We start from the raw sequence: 15,105 nt of genomic DNA, 5'->3' as shown, positions 1-15,105 counted from the left end.
GGTTTTCAGGAGGAGTCTCTCTGTAACATGAGCAAGATTTAAAAAAATAAAAATAAAAATAATAAAATAAAATAATCGTTGTATTTAAACCCTGCTCTTCTCTTCTCTTGACGTCGCGCCGCGATAGAATCGACGCCGCTCCTCTGACGGAGCAGCCCGGAGCCAGCAGCAAGCTACAGCCCGTCTTCCGATTCCCGCTGCGACTGCTCACTGCGACCGCCAATTATCGGCAATTCAAACTTTTTCCCTTCCGATCCAACCAGTCGGCTGCCTTCTTCTTGCGCGCCCGACAGCTGCATCAGGAAAAAAAAAAGGAAGGCAAGTATGATTTCTTCCTGTAGGTAAGGATTTGAGAGGTAAGGGAAGAGATGTTTAAGGGGTTGGGAAGCCCCTTTCAGTGGTGACCAAGGGAAGGGAAGGTTGGGATTTGAGGGCGATGAGGGTTATTCTTTGTAACGACCTAATTTTTCCTATTTCAAGTTCTAAAAGTCCATAAAAATATTTGAAAATACTTTTAAAATATTCTAGAGATTTTTAGGAATTTTTACGAAATTTTTGGAGGTCGTTTAGTAGGGTTACAAAAAGAAAGAAGTTTAAAAAAAAAATCATTGAAGGTGAGATTCGTACCCATGACCTCGTGTGTTGGACTGACCCAAGCAAAATCTGCCTAACCAGCAGAGCTACGCGGGTTTTGCTAACCAAGTATGGAGAGAAATATATTTTAGCTATAGTTGGAACGTTTAAAATAGGAAAGAAAATGGTTGCCGCCGAGACTTTAACCCGCGAGCCGCTCCATATGCAGAACGCAGCCAACCAACTGTGCTGCGTGTGATTTGTTAAACAATTATGTAGCGAGTTGTATTTAAGTTATAGTAAAGGGCAGAAATCGTAGGTTATAAAGGGTTAAGTGTTTTCCTGAAACCTAAACTTCTTCTCACCCGAACCTTTTCTCCTCTGCTTCTCGCGACGGCGCGCGGCGGTGCTCTCGGGCGAAAGAGGCGACGGAACTAGGGATCATCTCCGGCGCCGACCAGGGTTTCCGAGAGGTTTCTTCACCTCCTTGAGGTCGGCTCGTCGAGGGGAGCACGCGGGCACAGAAGGATCGCCGGATTTGAAGCTTCATCCGAAGCCCTAGAGTTCGTCCCGATCGGTTGTAAGTCCAAGAACGCTCGGTGAGTTGCTTCTCACCTGCAGTAGGAGTAGTTCCCTTCGATTGGTTTTCGGAAGAGTTTTGTTTTTGAAGATTTCTGCCGTGAATTGATGATTTAAATTTCTACACGAGTTTTGTGTTTTGCACTACATCTTCTAGGTAGTTTGGGATTCTAGATTAAGAACGTGAAGGATTAGGCATGTGGATTAGACTCCTCAGCCTTATGATTTGAGTTTCATGTTTAAATAATTATCTGTTGTTACCTTTGTGGGCAGAATCGATTGGATCAACTTGTTGCCTTACAGGTTTCGGGTTGTTTCATGCTACAGCAGATTTCACGAGTAGGTGGCTGCAAAATCCTAGTTTCGGTTGTAATTAGATCAGCCTATCTATAGAGTTTTTCAGTTTTGTTTTCCTTGTAGTTTAACAAGCATGTACAGTTTTGGAACTTAGAGGTTTAATTTTGAATTCTTTGGTTGAATTTCCTGCTGTACAGTTAGCATGATCGTGCTATATAACGTTATGGTAAGTTTAGATGTTTCCCTTGGAGTAGATAGCCTTCCTCAATGTGATACTAGCTTGGTCCCTGCACTCTCAATTCCATTGTGCATTCTGATCATGACTTATCAGGATTTGTAGCAAACCAATTTTTGATTTCTTTTGAAGCTTACCGTTAAGTTCTGTTGTGCATATTCATGGGCAAGAACAGCCACCAATTCATAGCAGATTAGATCCTTTTGTGTTGAGTTAGTAAGCATGATATTCTGTTAATTCCATGCAGCAATGATTCCTTTATTTTCTAGATTCCATTGCATGCCTGGTAGTTGAATTTGTTTTATTTTACAGCATGTTTAGAAAGTCCAAGTTAGCTTTCTTTTGCTCTATTTTACAGCATGTTTAGAAAGTCCAAGTTAGCTTTCTTTTGCTCTATTTTACAGCATGTTTAGAAAGTCCAAGTTGCTTTCTTTTGCTCTATTTTACAGCATGTTTAGAAAGTCCAAGTTAGCTTTCTTTTGCTCTATTTCTTTTGCTCTATTTTACAGCATGTTTAGAAAGTCCAAGTTGCTTTCTTTTGCTCTATTTTATAGCATGATTAGTAAGTTCAAAGTTGCTTTCTTTTGCTCTATTTTATAGCATGATTAGTGAGCTCAAAGTTGTTTTCATTTGCTATTTTAATATGCATGAACAGCCATGTATTCTAGTGGAAAAATGAGAATCCTATTAAATACTTTTAGAAGTATTAACAAGTAAAAGAAAGAAAAAGAAAAGAAAGAGAAAGGCCAAGGCCTTAAGTAAATTCCAAAGTCCAGACTTTAGGGATTTTTGCACACAAGGTGTCTATTAAAATGCCAAGGCATTTAAAGAAGAAGTAATTAAGATTATAAGTATTTTACTTTTAAAGGGCATGTACCGGACACAAGGTCACAGTTTCTTCCATTACTACCTCAAGATGCTTAGATTGTTTATGCACTGTTTCAAGTTTAAGTAGTTCCTCTTGTGAAAGTTAGCTTAAGCATTATGCATGTTTATTTTGTGAAGTATGATATGAATAGAGTAAGTGTTTCTCATGTGAAAATATTATGTTTCCTTTTCTCCATAAGGTCTGACAAGTATATGCATGAATGCATGCAAAAGTGTAGTAAAAATAGATTATGTTCATCATTTATAGATTTCTGGATGATTATGTGCATGTGTGGTGATAGTACGAAATGGGTGCCTCGGGATGAGTTCTGGGGAGGGCTCTTCCAAATATGAATAATGTTGCAAAGTATGTTAGCTAAAGTTTATGATTATGGACCAAATGAAAGTGCTCTCATGATAGTTACCACATGTGCTTTAGGTTCATTCCCTGGTAGGATATGCACTAGATTTCTTGTATGTGTAAGAAATTTTCATGCTCCATAATATGTTTATTCTTAATTCCTGTCCTTGCCTTACCTCTTATTTCTTGTACCTACTAGTGGATTATACTTGCTGAGTCTGTAGACTCACGATGCAAATGGTGCGGGTGAGGGGATGTCACCAACGATATGCTAGGGGACGTGGGGGTGGAATAGCCTAGGAGACGAGATGGAGACATAGCACACTGTCCGGGGACCTGAGAGCATGTTGTGAAACTGTCTCCAGATTTGTTATGCAGTTAAGGGTGGAGTCTATTTGTTGGGTTCTTTTCCTTTTGGTAGAAGTTCATCAACTTCAACTTTCTGTGTTTTTGCTGAATGTGAGGTTCATATGTCATGAAATTTCGTTGTAGTTACTTTAAAAAAAAAGGAATAAAATAAAAAAAAATTTTGGGTTTGCTACTTAATAACTCTTCCACATGGGTTCAACACGTATTGAATATTTTGTCAAGTGTAGGATATAGGGTTGTTTCACTCTATTTGTTTGCCATTTCTTTACTGCTTCTGTCATTTTTGTTATATCTCAGTCTGTCTTATCTTGTTCTTCTAGTCGATTCGCTTGGTTTTGTCCTTTTCGGCATTTTCATGCACTTTGAGAGTTAAAGATCACAATTTCCAGAGGTTTTGGATTACTTCCTTTCGGTTAACAATGATTACTGATCCATCTTGAGGCAATCATTAGATCTGGTAAAGTTAGGATGTTTAATACTGCTACTTATTTCTCTGCGTTCACTTTTTTTTATTTTTTTTCCCCTTACATATGCTATTTATCTTTAGCCTCAGCTGGCTCGATGGCTGCATTGCTTAATGCTCGCGTCCTCTCAATTTGTTTGAGCTACAACTGCCGTTCGTCTCCTCTTCGTCAAGTCAACTCTTTGAGGATACCAAAATTATCACCTAAGCATCCTTTAACTTCTAGGAGAGGCTTAAAGTCTTCCTTCATTATGGCTGCATCTCTGCAATCGGAAAAGACCATCTCTACTACACAGTTTGCCAATGCTATACCTTCTGAAGGTTGTTCCTCATAACCTCTTTGACGTTCAGGAATGGACAATTTTAATATGCTTTTTTAACATGTATAAAATTGTCTTGACACAATGCAGAGGTGCTCAAAATCTGGCGTAGCGCTGGTGCTGTATGCTTTGATGTGGACAGCACTGTTTGCTTGGATGAGGGTATTGATGAACTTGCTGACTTCTGTGGTGCTGGCAAAGCTGTTGCAGAGTGGACTACAAGGTCGTTTCTTTTTTTCCCCCTTTTGTCATTAAGTAGGTTCAAATTCACCAATAAATAAAGTTATTTTCTTCGCTTCTTATTTGTGATGATTCAGGGCTATGAGTGGCGCAGTACCATTTGAGGAAGCTCTTGCTGCTAGACTTTCTTTATTCAACCCTTCATTGAAGCAAGTCCAAGATTTCCTGGAGAAGAGACCTCCAAGGTAACTCTGATATTGTTAAAACTGGGCAATGATAATTCAACAAGTTTGATCGAAAACAGTCTATGTTAAAAATCAATTCAAGCCCCCGTTTTCAATTTGACTTCATTAAAAATGAAATTGGTAGATTATCTTTCCATATTCCCAAAACTCTTGTTTTGAGTATTTTCTGCAAATGTTTTATTTCACTAAAAGACTACTTGTGAGATTGCGAAGACGAACTTTGACAAGGAAACAGATGGTGAACTGTTTGAAGAAATTAAATAGGTTTAAAGTGACAGGATGAGAATATCATGTTACCTCTATTTTGTTGGCTCCAACAATGTCTCCTAGTTCAGTTAGCACTTCTGCATGCATATGCTTTACTTGATTATCAATGCAGCTGTTCCTAGTCAAGGTTTATAAATTGAGTTGTTGATCTTGCCCAAGATGCCTTATTTCAGAAGGCAACTTGTTAATTATGATTGATTTGACTTGGATTTTTTTTTTGTTGATTAATTGTTTGGTTAGACACTTAGGGAAAATGACTGCATAGCTTTATTGATGCATGTATATACATTTGCAATCATCTATGAATCATCTACTAATTTTTGTGCTAATGGGAACAATCTCTTAGCCGTGTTTCAGTCATTTCATTTGATGTGCAGAATTTCACCTGGCATTGCTGAATTGATCAAGAAGCTGATGGACAAAGGCATTGATGTGTATCTTATATCAGGAGGATTCCGTCAAATGATCAATGTACGTTGCTTGACTTGTACTGTTCAAGAACATTGTAACAGACTAGTAGTATAACCTGCTTCTGGGAGTTGGTATGGTCAGTCATACTTGGCAACATTTTTTTTGTATAAAAACTAGAATCATGTCATTATGCTTGACATGATACTAACCATTTTTCCTATTGATTTTAGTCCTGGGAGCCACATCTAACCAATTAAATATATTTTCAGTTTAAAGGGTAAACTTATTTTTATCTGATTCAACACAAAAACTTTTCATATTATTTTCCTCGTTCTTCAATTGTGTCTCTAATTCTCCATTTTCTTCTCTCCTTGTGTAAAACTTATTGGCCAAAGTATGCCTTTTACTGTCCTCTATAAAGTAGGCATCTATAATTGCTATCTGCTTTAAACTGGTGTTTGAGGATTGCTCCAGTTATGTGCTTGTAATTGATGATAGAAAATTACTCCAGCTATAGACTTTTAGGTAGTGATAGAGAATTGCTCCAATGTGGCTGTTATTTCATTTCTTTTCTATATGGAAGGTTGTTTACACCTGCACATGATGTGGCTATTGTGTATTTGTTCCTTGAGTTTCTTATAGTGTTGACTTTGCACCATAATAGAGTCACATCATAGGTTAAAACTATGAGATCAGACCATAATGAATACTCAATGCCACTCATAATGAATACTCAATGCCACTCGTTCAAGGGTGAGCCATCACTCATTCTATCCATCCTTTTTCGACACATAATATTAATTATTTTGGCATGTCATACTATATGGATTTTCACTTTTCAGCAATTATTTATATTTTCAGTCAAGAAGGTAAAGATGTGTATGTGATTGTTTCAATGCTACAATATGTGCATTACAGATGTAAAGTTAATAGTTTCTCATTTGCCTTAACATCTTTCTGAAAACTACAAAACAATGTCTTTTGTAGCCGGTAGCATTGCAGCTTGGAATACCTCTTGAGAACGTCTTTGCAAATCAGTTACTCTTTGGAAATTCTGGTGAGTTTGCTGGATTTGATGTTGGAGAGCCTACTTCGAGAAGTGGCGGAAAAGCAACAGCTGTACAACAGATACGAAAGGTCAAAGTAGTTTCTTCATTTCATCAAACATAATTACACCTGGTATGTCTGAATCCTTGTTTTGTATATGCAGGTGCATGATTACAGATCATTGGTTATGATTGGAGATGGTGCCACTGATCTTGAGGTATCTCAGTCAATCACATTATCTTTTGCAGTTTAGCATTTAATAGTTTTGACTAAGTTTTCTGATTATCCTTGAAATTCCCATGCTGAGTGGTGAATAGAGTTCTTTTTGTTTGGTAGCTTAGTGAAGAATTTTAAACGAGAATTATTGTTCCACCTTATGTTGAGATGCCATTTGGCAAGACTAATCTCTCATGACAGAAAAATATAACTTACGAGTGTATTTAGGATTTTGATTTTAGCAATAATACTTCTTGAATATATGACAAAGTATTTGATTTGTGTAAAGGCTCTGTCTTATTATATCAGTATTTAATATTTATGTTTAGTCAATGAATAAAAAGAACCTGAGAGAAATTGAAGTTAAACGAATAGGCATTTATCCAATGGGGTTGGAGTTCAAATGACTGGAACCATTGCCTAGCCTTGAGAGTATAATAGACATATAAATCTCCTGTGAGTTCGGGTTGGGTTGCCATATGTATCTACTTATCTGGCACACAATTTCTTACAAATAATTTCACTTAGTACCTCTGGTTTCTCATATATTAGCATTTCAGTAGGGAAATACAAAATGGATGATCCATAAGCTCACCTTTTTGAAATGTTCTAAAACATCATGCAAGAAAGAGAAATAGACTGAATTCTCATGAATGAAGCATTCCTACGTGTGACTAATAAATGAATTGAAAACATCAAATTCTATCTTTAAATCTAGAAGGAATACATGCTCCTTATTCCATTCCACATGCCAGGAACATATATTTATTCAACTATGGAAATAACACATACTACAAATGAACAAAGTTCAGTAAGTTAGGGGCTGAGCGAACACGATAGTAGAGTGGTGGCTGGTTGAGCAGGACAGGCCAATCGGGTCAACAATCGAATCCAAATAAAACATTTATTCTGTTAATGAATTCAGGAACAGATATTAGTAGTTTATTCTTTGTCCATTTCATGAACCAAGTAGTTCATTCTTTCTATTCATTGCTCTGCAAAATGATATGCTTTTGTTTCAGCTTCTCTTTTTTTTGTGTTATTCTCAAGGCACGGGAGCCTGGTGGCGCCGACTTATTCATATGCTATGCCGGTGTTCAGTTGCGAGAAACAGTTGCAGCAAAATCTAACTGGCTCGTCTTCGACTTTGAAGAACTATCTTATCTCACAGTATAATCTTGTTGTGCCACTGTTTTTTCTTCTTCTTTCACATTCTTGTTTGGGAGATGTTTCATTTCATTCGAGTTTTGTTTCTTCCTCGTGTCAAAATAATTTGTTCGTGTGAAATTTTGGGAGATGTCTCCTTCCTCTAAATGCCGACCAACTGAATGTGTTGGCTTTTCCCACACTTCAGTGTCTTGGGAAACCATGCATTTCATTCCATTCCATTTCATTTTACATTAAGGCTGCGATAATATAATTAAAGTTGTAATGCAATAAAATTTATAATGTAATGAAATTAATATTATATTACTATGTGTGGTAAAAGAGTTTTATATTATGCATGGAATCTTTAATTAAGTGTGATTATATTTTTTTTGTGTCTATTATTTTTTTATTAGAAATGTAATGTATATTATTATAAAATGATAAAAATATTTTGTGATATCTGTCAAGGGTGGGTCGGCGGTGAATAGTGGCAACGACGGCGATAATCGGTTGGTGCAGGAAATAAATTAAGACATATTTGATATTTAAATTTTAGTTAAACATTGAGCTTGGAATGTAATTGGATTATATGCTGAAGTGTAAAATTTTACTATCTTTTGTAATTCAGATTATATTATATTACAGTTTTAAAATTATACTAAGTAAAATAATTAATATCTTAATGTAATTAAGATTATATTATAAGATTGATTATTTCTCACCAAACGTAGTGTGTGCGTTTGATTCAACTTATCATGTATAATTATAATTATAATTATATGATTACTAGGTACTCATATAATCAGGTTATGTTGAATAAAGTATAATCTAATATTATTTGATTCAACTTTAGGTAATGTAATAAAAAATTATTTATTCGAAGGTTTTAGTGTATAATCTAATTTAATATTTTACTATAACTTTGTAGGTATTATTAAGAACTTCAATCACGATTGAGTCTAGATATATTAAAAACTTATTAACAGTATGATTTCCTTGATGCCTGTTAACCAAATCTCTATAACATTGCAACAAATAAAAGAACAAAAAGATTACAGAGGCATCCATCCCACTAGTTCGGTTCAAAATGAAAATCATCCAAAAGTTCAATCCAAAATGAGATTCATCTACGGAGTTTTGCCATTTGTTCGCTTGATTTTACCTTTTGATATGATTGTTAATTGAATGGCTTCAGGATGATACAGACAGGCATTATGCCAGATGATGAATCGTACAATTTGGTAATTGGCCTTTTGATTCTAACAAATCAGATAGATTCTGCATTGAAGTATATGGATTTAACTATAAAATCTGGTTATATGATATCATTAAGTGCCTTTATGGATTGTGTACGGAGTTGTGTTAAAGCTGGGAAGCTGGACAACCTAGCATCCATTATTGAGATGCAAGGTACTCAGTCAATCTTTGTGCAGTAAAAGCTATTTCTAATGTATAATACACTGTGGCATGTCTCCATTACCTGCAATGGATTTCTGTTTATTGCTACCGTTGTTATATTAATTTTGTTCTCTTTTACTTTTAGCTTTTTGTGGTTTGTTTTGATTTGGTTTTTCTGATTGGTGTTCTTTCAGACAACAGACCAAAACAAAGCCTTATGCCCAAGCTGGAATTTGTGTAACCATATTGCAGATGCAGCTTTGCAAGCAGATCATAGTAAATTGGCATATTTCGCCTTCGAGTTTCTGGCCCGATGGATTGCTCATGGTGAGAATGCTAGACCGCCAGTTCTTCTTTCTGCAGAGGAAGGTTTAGCCATCTCAGCACTCACCACCGCGGGAAGAACAGTGGACTACACTTTTAGAAGCTGCTTGGTCAATTCTGCGACGCTCATTGCGTCGAAAGAGGGCCCCGAGTCCTGAAGCATACATTGCAAAGATATATGCACATGCATCATTGGGACAGCTGCAACGTGCTTTTTCTACTCTCAACGAATTTGAAACTGTGTATGGGAATTCTAAAGACACTGATCAGGAACTATTTTCTCCTTTTTCATCTTTATACCCTGTTGTGGTTGCTTGCTGCAAGAATGGTTTCTCTACATTGGATTCGGTATGGAAACAGAAGTGTTTATTAGTGACATTTTCTTCTTAATTATATATATGTATATCATTCAGTGGTGGCTCTGGTGCTTTTCTTTTTGTGTCAAGTGTACATTTAGGAATTTAGGAAACTGAATCTTGACATAAATATTTTTTGTAAGTTGTATCCTGTGGCCAATTATCTCAAGTTTTATGGTAGCCCTAATTGGAGGCAAGTTATAAATCAGTAGAATATTTAACTTTTTAGGGAGCAACAGCACAACCAATAATGCAATAACATATTCTTTCTATTCTCTGGATACTTTTCTTTACTAATCTGTCCAGGGGTATTGGCAGGCTATTAATGTTGGATCATTTTGGATATTTTAACCTCTCCCAAACTTGTCTCTGTATCATCTGTGGGTGTAAATGAGTATTGTGAATTTCCAATATTCTTACTCATGTGAATTATTTTTTACAGGTGTATGTTCAGCTGGAGAATTTGAGTCAAGCAGATCCCCCTTTCAAATCTGTTGCCGCTCTGAACTGTGTGATATTGGGTTGTGCAAACATATGGGATCTTGATCGAGCATACGAGACTTTTGGAGCCATCAGTGACAAGATTGGATTGACACCCAACATACATTCTTATAATGCTTTACTGTCTGCTTTTGGAAAGCTCAAAAAGGTTTCACTGGCATAGCCTGGGGCCCATTTATCAGTATCTACTTTCATAACACTGATTATCATGTTACACTTCACTTTGTGATAAATTCAACCATAATTGATGGCAGACTGATGAAGCTAGCGAAGTCTTTAAGCATTTGGTGAGCTTGGGCGTGAAACCAAATGCAATGACGTACTCATTGCTTGTCGATGCTCACCTAGTCAATTGGGATCCGAAAGCTGCTCTCACAGTCATCGACGAGATGGTATAGTCCCATAGTGAACCCTACTGATCCATGTTCATTCCCATTTCAACCTGTTAAAGATTTGGAATTCTGTACTTCCAGATCGAGGCAGGTTTTACTCCTTCAAAGGAATCGCTAAAGAAGCTACGAAGACGCTGCTCTCGGGAATTAGATTTCGAAAGTGATGAAAAGGTTCAATCTCTGGCCCAAACATATAAGTACAGACTGGGGGCAGAGACACGCAGAGAGATTCTCTATAATCTGGAATACAGCACTAACTATTTGTAGGAGGTATCTTCGCTCTTTGTAATCTCGAGACATATTTTTGTTACTCAAGCAGTTAATGGAAGCAACTTGTTTAAACTTTTTTCTATCTTTATTTCAGGTAGATGATTTGCATCTGCATCCTTCATACCTGAATCACCGAATATGTAACCTGCACTTCGGTTGGATTCACCAGGCACGAGCTTGTAAATTTCTTAGTTATAATCTATTTTCACCTGCAGGTGAAACTCTAGGATAAGTGATCGCCAGGTCCCTTGTTTCCGTTGATTCGATCTGTTGCAACTTTAGTCTGTTAGCCATTTCCCGGGTCTTCCTTTTTCAAGCATATTAAATTTTCTAATAAAATTTTGATTTGCTGGATGATAACATTCAACTTTATTGTTGTTACTCCTTGATTGATGTCGTTGGATGATCGATGTTCCTCTAATTTATGTTTAGAATTATGCTTAAATTGCCCATGCCAAAGTTGGACTTGATGAGGCAGGTGGAATGAAAAATGGACAAAAGGTAGATCTTCTATCCATTTATCTATAGTTTTTTATTTTTTAATTTTTATTGGAAGGAAAATTCAAGGAGGGACTATTAGATTTGACAAATAAATAATATTCTTTTCTTTATATTTTCTTCTTCGATCAATTTATTTTCATATTATAATAAGATATTAATTTGATAATTTTAAGAGAAAATTTACATGCAATCTTCATTGTCAAACATAACTTTACATGCACTCTTCATTAGAATTTTTTTTTTTTTTCATTCTCATTCTCTAGTCTAATATAAAAATCATTTTAGGGAATCTAGTATAAAAACCATTTCTTTTTAAGTATAAAAACTTTAAAAATAAGTATAATTCTTCTTAAATTTAAATTAGAATCTAGTATATTTTTTATTAAATTGAGTACGATTTTTTTTTTCACTTCAATTGAATGAAAAATTTATTAGATTTTTTTTAAATGATATTCAATTTGATGGAAAATATACTAGATTTTCTTTTAATGATGTTGAATTTAGAAGTAATTATATTAAGTAAGAAAAAAGTCGTGCTCAATTTAATAGAAAATATACTCGATTCTAGTTTAAAATGCTGAATTTAATAGGAATTATACTTGTTTTTATAGTATTTGTACTTCAAAAAAATGAGGGTCAATTTTAATAGAAAATATATTCGATTCTTTTATAAAGTGCCGACTTTAAGAGGAATTATATTCATTTTAGTATACTTTCTATCAAATTAAGCATGATTCTTTTTTCACCTCAATTGGATGAAAAATATACTAGATTTTCTTTAAATTGTACTAATTGGATAGAAAATATACAAGATTTTCCTTTAAATAGTGTTAAATTTAAGAGAAATTATATTAAAACATGAAAATTATGCTCAATTTAATAGAAAATATACTCGATTCTAGTGTAAAGTACTGAGTTTAAGAGAAATTATACTCATTTTTGGACCTTTTGTACCTAAAAAATTTGAGGGATAATTAGATAACAATATTTACATGAGGGAATTAAAATAAATAAAATTTTACATACAGGAAGTGAAATAAAGTTTTTTAGAATTGAAGATTATATGTAAAATTAAAATTATGATTGGAGATTTTTCCCTATAAAAGTTTTTTTAAAATTTTTTTATCAAATACTTTAACCAATTAATCCATAGAATTGATGGTATTGCTGGTTGGCTCCCCGGGTTTGGCCCGGATTTTGTTTGGTTCGATTGTTGACCCGTTACTTTACTATTTTTAAAGCCTGTCACATCCTTTGACTTTGATGGACCCTTTGGGTCTTTGGGAGGGAAGGTGACACCAAGATTAAAAGAGAAGGATCGAAATTATTTCGTCGCGTTTCCTCCGCTTCTCCTACCCCGGTCCATTGATCCACCGATCCTCCCTTGGTGATTCCTTTTCTGGTTTTGCTCTATCACTCGCTCCATCGGGTAAAGATCCATTCGATCCGACTGGTTCTGAGTGTCTTTTTTCCATCGGCGATATTGTTGCTGTCGCTGCTGCTTGAGTGAACGACGAGATCATCCGCTCTAAAGGTTAGATTTTGAAACAGGTGCTTTCGTCCTTAACTTCTCCTTGTAGAGAAGCTATTTGATACATGTTCGGTCTAGGTTTCCTGTGAATCCTCCTGTAGGATTGACAAATAAGTAGGTAAAGCTTGGCTATCTTGTGAAGTTGGTCGGCTAACCCTCGAATAAAAAGAATTTTCTTTTCAGGTATCATGCATCGTTTAGGAGGAATCTCTCTGTAACACGAGCAAGATTAAAAATAAATAAAATAAAATAAAATAAAATAATCGATGTTAATTAAGAAATTAAATTATAAATTTTTATAAAAATTTTAGGATTTAAAATAAATTTATATGATTTATGGTAAGGGGATAGATCTATTTAAACCCTGTTCTTGTCACGCCGCTCCTGAGCAGCCCAGAGCCAGCAGCAAGCTACAACCCTTCTTCCGATTCCCGCTGCGACTGCTCACTGCCGACCGCCAATCATCTGCAATTCAAACTTTTCCCTTCCGATCCAACCAGTCGGCTGCCTTCTTCCTGCGCGCCCGACAGCGACATCCAAAAAAAAAAGGGGAAGGCAAGTATGATTTCTTCCTTAGGTAAGGATTTGGGAGTAAGGGAAGAGATGTTTAAGGGGTTGGGAAGCCCCCTTTCGGTGGTGACCAAGGGAAGGGAAGGTTGGGATTTGATGGCGATGAGGGTTAGCATTCTTCTCGGCGGTTTTCAGTTGTCTAGAACAGATATAGGTGGTAATGAATGGGTTACAATAATTGCTTTGTTTTATGGTGATTCAGAAATTCTGGAACAGACACAATGGGTTGTAATCGAATTTGATTCATGTTTTTCTTCGCGATGATTTCGAATTTCTTGAGTAGATTTGGGAGGTAGCGAATGGATTTCAATACTGCTTTGCTCTTCCGCTTGTAGTTGGGTTTTCTGGTACAGCTTTGGTGGTTTATTTCGGAGTGAGTTTGTTCTTGTTCTTTATGGAGGTTTCAGATTTCTTAGGCTGAATTTGGTAGTGGTAACTTGATTTCAATACGTGCTTGTTTCTCCGCCATTGACTGAATGTTATGGACGGATTTATGTGCTTGTTTCTCCGCTGTTGACTGAATGTTATGGACGGATTTGTGTGTTTCCGGTTCGATTTCGATGTGTGCTCGTTTCTCCACTGTTGGCTGAAAGATATGGACAGAACAGTGTGTTTCTGATTCGATTTCAATGGGTGAATTTCAGTGTTGGTTTCATTACTGCTTGTAACGAATTTATGGAATTGATATAGTTGTTTGTGAATTGGTTTCGATAACTTGGTGGCTATCTCCTAATGGCTGGATTTTTTTTTCCGGGCCAGATCTGTTGGGTTGGGACTCAGCACCTTCAAAGTAGTTGTTCTTCCATTACTATCTCAAGATGCTTAGATTGTTTATGCACTGTTTGAAGTTTAAGTAGTTCCTCTTGTGAAAGTTAGCTTAAGCATTATGCATGTTTATTTTGTGAAGTATGATATGAATATAGTAAGTGTTTCTCATGTGAAAATATTATGTTTCCTTTTCTCCATAAGGTCTGACAAGTATATGCATGAATGCTTGCAAAAGTGTAGTAAGAATAGATTATGTTCATCATTTATAGATTTCTGGATGATTATGTGTATGTGTGGTGATAGTACGAAATGGGTGTCTCGGATGGGTTCCAGGGAGGGCTCTTCCAAATATGAATAATGTTGCAAAGTATGTTGGCTTCGGCTATAGGATTATTGATATCCTAGACTGTACCCTTAAAGTTCATGATTATGGACCAAATGAAAGTGCCCTCATGATAGTTACCACATGTGCTTTAGGTTCATTCCCTGGTAGGATATACGCTAGATTTCTTGTATGTGTAAGAAATTTTCATGCTCCATAATATGTTTATTCTTAATTCCTATCCTTGCCTTACCTCTTATTACTTGTACCTACTAGTGGATTATACTTGCTGAGTCTATAGACTCACGATGCAAATGGTGCGGGTGAGGGTGATGTCACCAACGATATGCTAGGGGACATGGGGGTGGAATAGCCTAGGAGATGAGATGGAGACATAGCACACTGTCTGGGGACCTAAGAGCTTGTGAAATTGTCTCCAGATTTGTTATGCAGTTAAGGGTGGAGTCTATTTGTTGGGTTCTTTTCCTTTTGGTAGAAGTTCATCAACTTCAACTTTCTGTATTTTTGCTGAATGTGAGGTTCATATGTCATGAAATTTCGCTGTAGTTACTTTAAGAAAAAAAGATAAAAAT

The 15,105-nt window shown here is 35.9% G+C and overlaps 1 pseudogene; it reads left to right on the top strand.

The window, feature by feature from the left end:
- The first annotated feature begins 910 nt into the window (after positions 1-910).
- Positions 911-11,192, top strand: LOC121984008 (annotated as a pseudogene).
- Positions 11,193-15,105: the final 3,913 nt, after the last annotated feature.

The sequence above is a fragment of the Zingiber officinale genome, chromosome 5B (assembly GCF_018446385.1).
Source record: "Zingiber officinale cultivar Zhangliang chromosome 5B, Zo_v1.1, whole genome shotgun sequence".
In the NCBI taxonomy this organism is placed as follows: domain Eukaryota; kingdom Viridiplantae; phylum Streptophyta; class Magnoliopsida; order Zingiberales; family Zingiberaceae; genus Zingiber; species Zingiber officinale.
This window is presented reverse-complemented; position numbering and strand designations above follow the sequence as displayed.